Below are 15,529 nucleotides of genomic sequence, written 5' to 3'. Positions count from 1 at the left end.
AGAGCGTACACAATCAGAGGATTGAGAGACTTTGGAGAGATGTCTTTGAAGGTGTTGCGTCACTATATTATCAGCTCTTTCATTTCATGGAAGAGAGAGGTATTTTGGATCCATTGAATCCCATACACCTGGCTGCTCTCCATTATGTGTATCTACCACGAATTAATGAGCAGTTGGAAATATGGAGAAGGGCCTGGTCAAACCACCGCATGCGCACAACAAGGTCTTCTCCACTCCGTTTGTGGGTATCTGGTCAGCTTCAGAACCCAGTTGGTATAGAACTTGCCACAAATGAAATAAACATGTATGGTGTTGAAGGCATTGTAGAAGATGAAGAGGAAAGTGATGCAGCCTCAAGACCAATCTTGCAACCACTATCAGTGCAAGTGAGTGAGCAGTGCTATGAAGAGCTGAGGCATCAAGTACCAGTAACTGACGTGTCAGCAGAAAACTACAGTATTGATATGTACCTGAAAGCCTTACAATTAATCATTCACCATTCTGATAGACACTAGAATGATGCACTGTCAGGGAGACATTGTATTGAAAATACTGGAAAGATAAAGTCTATATCTGGTGAACCAGTCTGATATGACATGATTTAAGTTCATAATTACCCCAACAAACTTTATTTTCTAAGTGTGTTTTATTTGAACAACTCTTGATATAAACACCATGAACAATGTTCCACCCAAATTTCACACTAATCTAATGAGTAGTTTTGTATTATACATTTTTGACCAAAAAGACATATTTTTAACCCTACTTTGCATATTTTTGGGATAATCATCATGTCATAAACAAATATTAATTAAGTCACCCATAAGAATGTTCCCACCAAATATCTTGCCAATCGACCATGTAATTTTGGAGATAGGTGTTTTTTAAACCAAAAAACACATTTTTTGACTCAAACTCAAAATCCGTATCTCTGATGCGATAATTTTTCAAAAAAAGTGACATGCATATGTATCTCATAGCACGTTGCCATTATGCCAAGTTTGAAAAATAAAATGGACCAGGCATGTCCAAGAAACAGCTCCAGATGGACGGACTCGTGCACAGATCGAACCCAATCTATAAGTCCTAATAACAACTGCATGACAATATGTGGACATAAATATAGTGAAAACCTTTGTACAGTTGGTTTTCTACTTACAAACAGGTACTTTTCCATGAGAATAGGCTTCACTTTGATTGACAACAAAGCAGCTTCTGTATTGTACCCATATTGACAAAGCGATCATGCAATAAAAACAGTGTTCAATGAACAAATTTTCTGGGTTTTTTTAATGTGTTCTGAAAGTTGTAGTTTGAAAGCCTGTATAATTCAAACATGGCAGCAAGTGATAAAGGACCTCAGAACTAACTTTGAGAATTATAAATGGTGAATCTTGTTGATTAATGATTTAGGCATAAACTTGAATCTCTATCTAATATTCAACAATAATGATGATACATGTAATAACTGCATGTACAGTATATAGGTTGTGTTGGTAATTCAAATACTGGATTTTCCAGCATTAATACAAGGTAGACCAAGAAACTATTATTACATACACATTCAAATACATTTCAAGAGAAATCAACCACTAATGTCCAAATGCTGGCTCTGTACATGAAAAATACCACCAATGGCGTTGTAGCACAACTGTACAGTTTTTAAAAATGTTTATCCATATGCTAGTCCATGCTAACAATAGGTGTTCATTTGCTGAATAACTATCCAGTTGCCTATCCAACCATGTTGCTATCTTTACGATAAATGCTATCATTTGGCTGTTGCTATGGGTGTGGTCATGTTGTTAGATATATTTGCATACATTTATGTATGTTTTTGTTCACTTATGTATGAATTCCTGATATTGTCTTTGCAATACACGTGATCATTTGGCTGTTGCTATAGGCGTGGTCATGGTTACTAGGGTATTTACATACATTTTTTGAATGTTTATTCAATTGTCTATTAAACCCTGTTGTTATCTTTGTGAAATACACCACCGTTTGGCTGTTGCTATGGGCGTGGTCATGGTTGCTAGGGTATTTGCATACATTTTTTGAATGTTTATTCACTTGCCACCAGATGATGTTGTTATTTGACCAAAGTATACTACCATTTGGTTGTTGCTAAGGGTGTGGTCATGGTTGCTAGGGTCAATTTTGTCAAAAAAAATTGAAGAAAATCTGCAGAATACCACTTTCGGAACCATCACACCAAGTTTCAGACTCATTGACCAAGTACTTTTTGAGATATAAGTTTTTGACCAAAAATGAACATTCTTACACCTAATTTGCATATCACTCATGGAATTATTGTATGCTTAATATATCTTCATCCATACATCCCTAGATGCATCCCCATCAAATTTCAGCCCAATCTGCTCAGTAGTTTTGGAATTATAGATTTTTAACCAAAAAGACACATTTTTAGCCCTAATTTGCATATCACTGATGGAATCATCATGTCATGAACAAATCTTACTTGACTCTTCTTAAAGAATCTTCCCACCAAATTTTGCACCAATCTGCCCAGTAGTTTCTGAGTTTAAGTTTTTTGACCAAAAATCAATTTTTTTTTACCCAAATCACACACCTGTGATGCGATCATTTTGATTTGAACAATTTCCCAACTAGACACCCAAGGTAATGAACCCACCAAATATCATGGCAATCGGTTCAGCATTTTTTGACTTTAAGTTGTTTACACACACACACAGACAGACAGACAGACAGATGCCGGGCGATCCCTATAGCACTACTGAACCTCAGTTCAGTTGTGCTAAAAAATCATAACCAAATGACCATTTGGTGGCCATATTAGATCATATTGTGCACCAATTTGCCATGACTTTGACTTTGTTGGTGGGAGGCCCTAAAAAGTTGATTGACGACGGACAGACAGACAAAGGATGAAGGTCTGAAATCAACCTGAAAAGAAATGATGTGCAATCATTTTGTACCAACTGATAACTAGATGGTAACTTGTGAAAGTTTGTCTTTTGTTCAAGTTACAACAAAACTATCACCCACAGGACCTGTCTGCCATTTGATATCTTGATAGATTCAGTAGTAATGTGAAATATCAATGTCACATTCTTCCAAAAAAGGTATTGGCAAATGCTAAATCATACATGTTAAAAAGAGCATCATTATCTAGGATTGGACAGCTGACGGTGGGTACTGGCAGATTAAGACTATTAACGCATGTATTTGCAGTTGGCAGAAATGATGAATCAGATGTAACTTCAACAAACTGTATTGATGGGTGAAGTACAAATCCCAATATAGGCTCTTTGTCAGCACCTGTGACGAACTGCAAGATACTTGATAAGGATATTCCTTGTCTTCTACCACCTGAAATGAAATGAGAACAGAACAAATTAATGCTGATGAACAGCTAGTACTTACATATACAACACCTTATGCTAAATTGAATATAAGCACAATGACTTTTACTTTTAGGTTCATTTTTGGATGTGACCTCATCACACCACCCAGTTCCCCACAAGTTTAGACACCAGGGAAATTAATTTGGATATGTCAGTCAGAAAGTTTCATCTATGCACAGGGGTATCCTCTAGACTCTGACAGCATGGACTGGCAACAATTCATTAGTAATTCTGCAAATCTGACAGTCCTTTATGAAAAGCCTATTGTTACCTCCATACAAAAAACTGTTACCTGTGAGCTGTTCATGAGTTCAACAGTTGCTGAACCCTCAGCAATGATTCACAGAAATAAATACAAACAAGTCATTGTTGATGACGGTGGTGACTATGGGTCGGCACTTAATTTGTTTTGGACAGGAAATCTTGATCTTGAAGCTATAGTTTGAACAAAGTGCAATGGGGCAATAATTGCACTGCTTTTCCCAGTGAAGTGATAAGGTGACTGTGTAGAAATTTTGGGTTACACTGAGATGTTCTTGTGAAGAGCACATAATTGCTCTGTCATATGTAAGAATGTATGCCACCATGTGTTGTTCATGAGAAATTGGTCCACTACTGTCCAAATGCTGGCTCTGTACATGAACAAATTGTAACAAATTGCATATCGTCAAATAATTTGATATGCATATGTATGTCAGTGTGTTGTTCTTTTACAAAGATTGAGAGAAATCTGTCCACTAATGCCCAAATGCTGGCTCTGTACATGAAAAGTACCGCCAATGGAATTGTAGCACAACTGTAGTATTTTTTGTAAACATCTATTCACATGTGAGCTACTAATTCATTTGCTGAATGACTATCAAGTTGCTTATCCAACATAGTTATATTCTTTGCTCTGTTTACTCATTTGCCTACAAGATGATATTATTTGCCCAAAATTTACTCCCATTTTGTTGTTGCTGAGGGCGTAGTCATGGTTGCTATGCAAGCTGCATACACTTTTTTAAATGTTCGTTTACTTGTCAAAGGATCCCTGTTATCGATGTGAAATACAGCACCGTTCGGCTGTTGCTATGGGTGTGGCCATGGTTGCTAGGATATTTGCATATATTTTTTGAATGTTTACTCAATTGCCCATCAGTTGATGTTGTTATTTGACCAAAATATACTGAAATTAGGTTGTTGCTAACAGCGTGGTCATGGTTGCTAGGGCCAATTTTGTCAAACTTTTTAGTAAAACTCTGTAAAATAAAACTTTCAACGACATCTCATCAAGTTTCAGATTCATTGACCAAGTACTTTTTGATATATAAGTTTTTGACCAAAAATGAACATTTTAACACCTAATTTGCATTTCATTTATGGAATCATTGTATGCTTAACATTCTATTCCTGGAGGGTAATTTGTTAGAAGTACTGTATTTAATTTGAATGGTAATGTGAGGGCTCACTTAAAAGTTAGACTAGACAGCAAAGTCAACACTGCATTTTCCATATTTCCAAAACTTGACTTCCATACGAGTGACCAAGGCAACTTCATTCACACACCAAACATCAAGTACTAACATTTTAAAACATTTATATCATTGATTTCACAGGATCTATAGTCTACTTTTGTAACTTATATCAACCCATCTATATGAACGATGCTGCCAGATAGCAGGGCTGGTTGATGCTTCATTTTAGAGCAGGTGTTTAAAGATGAGGTCTCCTCCTGTCTTTATGAAGAGTCTTGTCTTTTTTCTACAGTTTCTCAGAAATACTGCAAACTTTTAAGTTTCAATATACATTTTGCATTTCATTAAATTGATATCAAGATTAAACATTGACTAACTAGATTTTCAGTTAACTTTGTTTTCAATTTTTTTCACCAAAATCATGTCTTATTTGCCTCAAATTGAAGACAAAACACCAAAGCATACTGCTGATAAAATAACTACAATATTTTGTCTGTAAGAACGAACACACCAAAGTTGGGAATAGTTCCAAAGACATTTTCGTTTCAAGTCCTCATTTATGAAAAAGCCATCATGTTGCAGCTATGTGCCACAGGGGTATCTGCATGACAAAATATGAATATGATGCTGCTGCATATTGATCGTTGAAAAAGTGGCACTCGATCCGTTGTTTCATTGTATGTTATAACTGTGCCTCGGGCTATAAATTTCTACAAGGTAAGCCTACTTACTTCCAACTTCCCGCAAATAATGTATAAATGCAGTATAGATAGCATTTTCAAACATCCTTTGGTTGGAACCAACTGCACTAAATGTGGGTTGTAGATGGGCTAGTACTTTCTTGACGGTTAAGGCGCTTGAAGGGTTTGGTTGAAATATGTACACAAACGTTGGTATTTCAATGCAGAGCTGTAAAGTAATAAATATGATATGCATTTACAGTGTACTAGTACCTATTATAAGATATCCAAATCATGAGGACACTGCGACATTGGAGAGAGAGAGAGAGAGAGAGAGAGAGAGAGAGAGAGAGAGAGAGAGAGAGAGAGAGAGAGAGAGAGAGAGAGAGAGAGAGAGAGAGAGAGAGAGAGAGAGAGAGAGAGAGAGAGAGAGAGAGAGAGAGAGAGAGAGAGAGAGAGAGAGAGAGAGAGAGAGAGAGAGAGAGAGAGAGAGAGAGAGAGAGAGAGAGAGAGAGAGAGAGAGAGAGAGAGAGAGAGAGAGAGAGAGTAACAATTACCTGGTATATCCCCAATGCATCAAGGCCTCTACGCAGATTAACAATACATGGGTTGGGATCAGGTCCACTGATCAACTCTTCCACAATAGTGCTCGGCATAAACTGTGGCAGTTTTCCATTCTGTAGAATGCTGAGAGCTGGAAAAATTAAGAGAAAAAATACTTACCATACAAAAGGCAACACAGAACAGCTTCAATCTGCACACACACACACACACACACACACACACACTTTGAGTCTTTGTGATGCCTATAGGACTACTAAACTGTATCCGTTCAGTTATGCTAAAAATTAACATATTCCCTTTTTCGAATTTTTCACTTGGAATAACTACAAATATGACTCCTATTTGCTATTTATTATGAGAGTTTGAAAATGAAGCGATGTGCATATCAGTGCACAATATAGCATGTGACACTGTACTAGTTTTTGTTGTCAATGCATGTTGGAGATACAGGTGGAGGGAAGGATGGATGTGCAAATACACACAATGACTGGACAAACCTAGCAGCCCCCTCAGGCTATGTCTCTTTGAAAAAAAACACGGTTAAATATTAACCAAAGTTCATTACCATCATAACTGGTAAGGAACTGGTAAAGGAAAACTCAGTCTCATATATATATATCACCTGACCAATGCTTAATTAAACTGTTCAGTTTATTATTCATTGGTAAGGTTGAAAGCTTTCCCATACCCTATATTAGAAACTGCTGTTGTTATGATCATAGTTGTTCCCAGTGATGACTTTAAAAGACACATACCCATGATTTTTCCAACGTTGTAGTAGTCATCAGCCAAATGCATTTTGAGCCCTTCATCGAAATACTTAACATCGATAGCTTGTAAAATCAGTACAAAGAACTCCTTCCTTGGCCCTCCATAGTCTTTCGCAAGCTGTAAGTGATAAAACACAATTTTTTTAAAAGCATTTCTAAATATTTACCCCAATTCAAAAAATAGCGCCAATGGTATTGTAGCACAACTTTATTGTTTTTTAAAAACATCTATTCATGTAGGTCATGTTAGCTGCTATACATATTTATTTGCTGAATGACTATTGAGTTACCTATCCAACATAGTTTGACTTTTATTATGGTATGGTTATGTTTCTATACATTAGCATAAATTATTTGAATGTTTATTAATTTGTCTATGATTTCATGTTTGCAATATATGTGATCACTTGGCTGTTACTATAGGTGTGGTCAGGTCTGGTTGCTAGGTATATTTTCATCAATATTTTAAGTGTTTATTCAATTCATTGGTGTAAGAATTTGAGATATCTTTATGAAATACAAAACCATTTACCTGTTGCTATGGATGATGTCATGTTTGATAGGGATATCTGCATACATTTTGAATGTTTACTCAAATTCCTACAAGACGACATTGTTATTTGCCCAAAATGTACCCCCACTTTGTTGTTGCTAGTTGCTATGGGCATGGTCATGGTTGCTAGGGCCAAGTTTTTGTAAAAAATCTGCAGCATAAAACTTTCAGAGACATCTCACCAAGTTTAATTCACTCATTTACAAAGTACTTTTTGATATACAATTGTATAAGTTTTTGACATAAAATGTACATTTTTACACCTAATTTGTACATCAGTCAGGGAATCTAATGTCGACAACTACACTTCCGGTCGGCTATGCTAATACACAGGAATGTTTCTTTCCCATTTTCAGTTGTAGACATCTCTTGTAATTTTGCTCTGGAAAGATACTGTACATATTTAAATTTCCCACCTCCATAATTATATGAGCTTAAAACTTGCGTTTATCTTATTTGATACGTTCCATTTGACTCCTTAGCGATGGATAGAATTGTATTGCAGATAGCGAGAATAAGTTCACTCCTAAGTATGTTCCCACCAAACTTCATGCCAATCCATCAAGTAGTTTGGAGTTTAAGTTTTGTTTTTTTCCAAAAAAACCCACATTGTTGTCCTATAACCCACATCCCTCACATGATCATTTCCATTTGAACAATTTCTCAACTAGACATAACACAACTACCACATAACATAACCACCAAATATGAAAGGAATCGGTCAAGCGGTCTTCCACTTTAAGTTGTTTACACACACACACACACACACACACACACACACACTGGACGATCCCTAAAGTACTTTAGCACAGTTGTGCTAAAAAAACTAAGTTTTCTTATATGTTCCATTCCCTGCCAAGGCAGAATGAAGACAACATTTGTGTCTATGTAATGTAAGTACAAAGCATGGAATATGGAGATGGACACTTACATTGTATATGTAGTACTACTTTGGATTGTTGTAATTGTGACCACAAGACAGACATTTTTCTTTCATATGTACATACATCACAGTGAATAATACTGATCAGACTATATCTACTATGTTTGAAAAGTACATTAAGTTATTTAAAAATACAAAGTACATGTATGTTGAGGAAACAAAACAAATAAAGGGGTGTATTGACATACAAAACCATACACAGAATACTAGTTTACAAAATCTCAAAAGTGCAAGTAATAATAACTGCTACTATTAGACTGAAGCTCACCTCATCATAAAACTGTACTTCCAGTGTCTTTCGCAAGTCTGCCAAAACATCTATTTCCTGGAATGCTGTTTCAATAATCTCATTTCTATCTCTGTTGACCATTATAAAGTTGGTTTCTCCACTAGCTGTTTCACTATGATCTTCGATCTCAAGGGCTCTACCTGTTACCATCACGCCCTGAAAATATCTCAGGACTTCTACTGGATTATCTGTCATGTTGTGACTCTGACAATATTCTATGGTCTCTTTAACAACTTCATTAACTGTTTTATCCTCACTTGTCTCTTCAGATATAGAATTCATCTGTGAAGTGGATATACAAGGAAAAATATAAATATGTTACAGTACTAAACTTGCAAATAACATACCAATCGGAATTCAGTGAGATTCATAATTTACCATGTGCAATTAAACATTTACAGTCGAAAATTAAATCGGGTACAGGTAGAGTTGACAGTTGGCTAAAGGATTGTATTTTATTTACTTTGTTTTTTTTGTATGCTTTACCATGCTTGCTAAAACATGATGTTATGAAATAAATATTGCTTTGAATTAAAAACAAGTAGGATCATATCTTTTCTCCCTTCATTTCACAAAGAGAGAAATTCAAATTCAAAAAAGAACTACTCACGTTACTACTGTCTTCTATTGATGGAAATGGAAGATCATTAGCAGGAACAGTCGACGGACTTTCAACAGATTCATCAATACTACTTGAAACCCTTCTGGTTGGTGGGGGTAAGGGTTGGGGTGGTGGGGAAGGGGATTCAGACTCAGACTCGCTAAATGGTACACAGGTCCACATGTGATGTCTGAGTTCTCGGACATCGAACTCATTGTGGCACCCGTGACATTTGTCCTTTATCACCACAGGTGGATCAGTCGGTTCAATCGGCTCTGTAGACAGATCTTTCTGGATTGGCCTCAGGTATATCTTTGACTGGGGCCCCATTGATGCCTTCAATTCCGCTACATTCCATTGACAGTCTATGATCTTCAATTCCTTGCTACCCCCTCCTACCACTTGCAACATTTCAAATCCGCCGCAATTGTGTAGTTGAGGAAATCCAACATCATCTGAAGTCAAACGTTCAATGGTCTCTTGAGCATCCATGTCAGCAGTAAATGGGATCTTTTTGTATCCCAGTCCCGCCTTAACTAAAGTTTGTTTTTCAATACCGGACGGTACCTTAACAGCACATCTTTCAGCCAGGCATACAAAGTGTCCTGTCCATGTACGTTTTCTTGGGCGTTTCTGGCCACAGTTCCGCCTAATACCTCTGGATGGTCCTGCGCGTGGATTAAATAACATGTCTCTTTCAGACTGGACATCTCTGGCGTAGTTATGCATGTTATGGTCAGATCTCGGTCTAGACCGTGACGTCACAGTTGCCGCACGAGTTGGATGACCCCCTAGCTCCAAAGCTTCCCTGCACCGACTTTTCAAATCAAGTCGGTCACCCAACCTTCTCACACCCAAACTTACTAAATCTTGATCACTCATGTTGACTACATGCGAAAAAGTGACCCCCTCTGTCAAAAAACGTGCTGTCACAGCTGTCAAACCCAAATCTGACAGCACAGATTCCATGACAGACGACGGGCTCGCAAAACGATAACATACACAACAGCAACCCGAGTCGGCGCGTGCGTGTTTGAATCTGAGAAAGTGTGCCCTCTAGCGGGGGATCTTAACGAAACCCCTTAATAAACTACTGTATGCGCATAACGACGTAGTGTTACCGCATATAATAATAGTAACTGTACATATAATAATACAGTATGCTCATAATAACTTAATATTTGCACATAATAAAATATTTAATGCACATAATAACATAGTGTTCGCACATATAATAATAGTAACTGTACATATAATAATACAGTATGCACATAATAACTTAAGATTTGCACATAATAAAATATTTAATGCACATAATAACATAGTGTTAGCGCATATAATAATAGTAACTGTACATATAATAATACAGTATGCACATAATAATTCAATATTTGCACATAATAAAATATTTAATGCACATAATAACATAGTGTTTGCACATACAATAATAGTAACTGTACATATAATAATACAGTATGCACATAATAACTTAAGATTTGCAGATAATAAAATACTTAATGCACATAATAACATAGTGTTACCGCATATAATAATAGTAACTGTACATATAATAATACAGTATGCACATAATAACTTAATATTTGCACATAATAAAATACTTAATGCACGTAATAACATAGTGTTAGCGCATATAATAATAGTAACTGTACATATAATAATACAGTATGCACATAATAACTTAATATTTGCACATAATAAACTATTTAATGCACATAATAACATAGTGTTCGCACATATAATAATAGTAACTGTACATATAATAATACAGTATGCACATAATAACTTAATATTTGCACATAATAAACTATTTAATGCACATAATAACATAGTGTTAGCACATACAATAATAGTAACTGTACATAATAAACTATTTAATGCAAATAACATAGTGTTATCACATACAATAATAGTAACTGTACATAATAAACTATTTAATGCACATAATAACATAGTGTTAGCACATACAATAATAGTAACTGTACATAATAAACTATTAAATGCACATAATAACATAGTGTTAGCACATACAATAATAGTAACTGTACATAATAAACTATTAAATGCACATAATAACATAGTGTTTGCACATACAATAATAGTAACTGTACATAGAATGATACAGTATGCACATAATAACTTAAGGTAAGTACATAATAAACTATTGAATGCACATAATAACATAGTATTTGCACATACAATTATAGTAATTGCACACTTAAGTCAGTTGTGGCTTTCCATAACTTTAGTACCAATAGTAGTAATTGGGAACCAATCATGACATAAAATAAGTAAGCTAATTTTGCATCTTTTTGATAACATAAAGAGGCATGACTTTACGTTTAATCTATAGACCTACATGTTCGTCCTCAAGTATGCGTTGGTGTTTCGCCATCATCTAAGTATTGTTAGATCACGATAGTTCTATTCCAAGTAGGTGTAAATAATGTATAGGGAGAAAAAGGAGAACAGAGCGTAAACCACTTCTGACGTCAGTATTCTACTAACTGAGTTAATGAGGTTAACACTGTCGAAAGTGACACTATTCATGTCATGGGGTTGCTGCTAATGAGAGGCAATGATGTTACTATGAAGATGATAATGATGTAGAAGAAGAAGATAATGATAGGAGCAATGACTAGAAATGATTACGATGACAATGGCAATGTGAATGATGACAACAACAACAACAACAACAACAACAACAACGACGACGACGACTATGATGATGATGATGATGATGATGATGATGGTGGTGGTGGTGGTGGTGGTGATGATGATGATGATGATGATGATGATGATGATGATGGTGGTGGTGGTGGTGGTGACGACGACGACGATGATAATGATGGTGGTGGTGGTGGTGGTGGTGGTGGTGACGACGACGACGACGACGACGACGATGATGATGATGATGATGATGATAACAAGGAGGATGAGGAGGAGGAGTATGAGTGGGAGTAAAAGTAGTAGCAGTAGTAGTAGTTTAGGATGAAGAAAATAAAGTGTAACAACTCCTAAATGCAATCGTATACGTATACGTAGATCAAGTATAGTACACATTGATGTAAGAGATAATAGATGTGTCCAAGTGACAAATTATTATGTCGAAAGGGATTACCTATTTTATCCAGGATACAGAGAATATTACAATTGTATTCTGGAGACATGTAAACCAGGTGTATAGGCGAATTAATCATACAATAAACATTGTCACGATAAATACGTTTCAGTAAACGATGTATTTTTAACTTAACCAAAGCTCAGTCTAATTTGTAATGAATTCAATCATTCTTGATTTGTACAACTGTTCTGTATCAATGGTTAGTAAGCAAAATGTCTCATTTGTACAATTGTTCACTGATGTTTTGACACCATCGACATCGAAATATGTTGACTTTAAAGACACTTTTATGTATGGCAGACAGCGTTTATACCAATCGCAGTCTTACTTATGTACAGTCATCTGACAAAAATGTGAATTTATTCAGAATTAAATGTCCTGTTATCAATGCCCGGTAATTTGAATTAACCCATCGAATGATTGGATTGATTCATCAACTTCAATCAATTACTCTCAATCAAAATGTAGAATCCTCACGTTGAGATTTACGTTATATTTATGTCATTTTTGACATGGGTAGTTTGATCTCAACGTATCGCTTATATTATTATCGCTTTAAATTTCCTCTTCAAGGAAGACACATTTTTCGATCTCATTAGAGGTGTTGTGTCTATAATATCCTGGCGATATACGACAGGGTAAAATTGTTGCAAAACTGGGTCGCTTTCGTATTTAGAATCTTGTGTTTAAGTAGACAATCTTTTATCTAGACTATGGTCTAGAGTCTGTTTTCACAATTAATATATCTTTTCTAATTTTACAGGCGGTGTAATAAGCTGTATAGACATCTTGTCACACGCGTTCCTGTAATCAGACCTATACATAATATCGTTGCTCTAATGCATATTACAAATACTAAGAAATGCAGAAACGATTACAGATGCATACCCTTTCACCTTATAATATAATAAAACTCGGCAAATTGTAGTCTTCAAAACTTAAAGTCAATTCACGGTTTCGTAGATTCCTAAGGTGTGAATTCAATAACTAATTCCTTATTCCTTGGAACCTCATTTACACACCGACGATGACGAAATATACAAAGAAAAAATGAAAAACTGGACGTGACAACACAAAGGCGAGAAATCCAGTTACAGATATAAATATACCTTGTCACGCCCGGTGCATGTATGTCTTTTAAAAAGAAATACGCTTTGGTGATAGTTTAAGCGATCATGAAAGTCGGAAAAAATTTTTTTTAGGAGGAATATCTATAAAGGAAATCTCCTAAAATGCGTGTTCACGCACTCTAACATTGGCCATTGATTATATTATATATGTGTTTTGTTATTCCAGAACCAGGGATTGAAAGTCAAACAGCGAAGTGAACCAATTTGTCATGGCAGGACTCGAATTACAGTACAAGCTCATACATATTGCCATTAAGATTACGTGCATATTAAAATACTTATCAAAACATATCGTTTATGTTGAAAATAGTAGTAACAAGTTTGTGATTCTTGTTACAAAATTTAATAGTGACATGCCATTATACAATTCTTTTCAAAACCCTTCGGGATTTCGAAATGAAGGTTTTCTAAATCAGTTATAGACGTTCTTTAAATTATGAAACCATAAAAAGCAGATACTATAGTTTGAAATCTCTACATTTTGAAAGGCGGTAACGTTCGATGTACTGTCAATGGCGCACGCAAAATACATGTTAAGTTCTCTTGCCGCATATAAATATAAATATATATATTTCTTTTTCTAGGTGTAGGATCATACAAAATGTGGAAAGTACGGTATTCGAGAATAAGTTAGAGAAATTTAGACGTTAATAACCATATGTAATGAACGTTGTTAAATTCGAAATATCTTGCACAAACTACACTTCAAAATAAGTTGCTACCTTCAAGGATTTATGATTATGGTAGGGATCGTACTGCTTTTTTAAGAAGCGTAGGGTGACACAAGTTATGTGACACAACCATTTGAATAGTCATCTGCACAACGAAAATGATTCAAACATTAATAAACCGTACGGTTTTTTTTATCTTACCTTAAATACTTTTCTCTCTTCCCGTTGCTAGAGAATCATAAACCAAACAAAGTGGTCTACAGTTCCTGAAGTGTAGACTTTGGCGTTATGTTCTGATTGAGTTGTTGGAGCTTGTGTCCTAAAAAGCTTCACGCTTTGTTGCGAATTGAGGAGAATAGGTGAGTCTAACTTTCTGATGGTTTCGATTTAATCAAACCGGCGGAACCTCTTGAAGCTATCTCCTCTGCACAGTATCGCGTTCTACTCACCAAAATGAAGTGAATGCGAGAGACTGCCCACCTCCTTTTATACATAAGCCTAGAGGTCGACAATACCTCATCGATTTTGTGTTGTCATAGCAACCTTCATATCTAATTCTGCGTGGCATCAATCTAACACAATTATGCTGATTTACCTAGGGTGGGCAACCCTCTCAAATGTACTTTTACATCCACTGTTCATCTACTGCTTCGGATATATGTCGTCTTTCCGGAGATCTCACCAACTAGTCTTTACTTTATAATAAAATCGTCAAATTGTAGTGTCTTCAAAAATTAATCAAAATTTACGGTTTCATGTATACTTTAGGTATATAATTCATTAACTAGTTTCTAATTCAATGAAAACCAGATTCATACAACAATGAAGATGACGCAGTTTACAAAAGGAAAAAACTAAAATAATATTCTCTAGGATTAATTACAATATTAACGACTTTAAGAAGATACCATGGAAACGATGTTATTTACTTTAATAGACTTAAGCAAGACAATCCATCGATTTTGGTCAGTTTACGTCTCGTTCACCCGTCCATTAAACGAAACGATAATTTCGTCATTCAATGCCTACATTTGGCTAAGGCTTTAACACCAGTTGACATGCGCAATGCAATCATAATTATTTATAATTAGATGTGGCTAAGCCTACAGTTGCCCCTATATTTTTTCTTTCACCGCTACCAAAATTACCCCCACAGGTCAATCTTATGCAATATTCGATTTGTCTTTCAACACAAATCGTCTCGTTTTTTCGTTTTTTGCATCATATATCCGAAAAGGTATAAAACAAGTTAATAAAGTCTTACTAGAACAAAGACACTTATGTAATTTACTAGCATGACAAACTATATAAGAAATATTGATTTATGGATTTTACAAGTT

General features: G+C 35.5%; 1 protein-coding gene across 1 annotated transcript in view; it reads right to left on the bottom strand.

Moving 5' to 3' along the window:
- LOC144442526 (uncharacterized) overlaps positions 1-14,614 on the bottom strand; it is a 36,118-nt gene extending 21,504 nt beyond the window's left edge. Inside the window, exon 1 of the mRNA XM_078131893.1 lies at positions 14,391-14,614. The gene's annotated coding sequence lies outside the window, so the exon portion shown is untranslated. The remainder of the gene's footprint in view (positions 1-14,390) is intronic.
- Between the last annotated feature and the right edge of the window lie 915 nt (positions 14,615-15,529).

Source organism: Glandiceps talaboti, chromosome 11 (genome assembly GCF_964340395.1).
Source record: "Glandiceps talaboti chromosome 11, keGlaTala1.1, whole genome shotgun sequence".
NCBI lineage: Eukaryota > Metazoa > Hemichordata > Enteropneusta > Spengelidae > Glandiceps > Glandiceps talaboti.
This window is presented reverse-complemented; position numbering and strand designations above follow the sequence as displayed.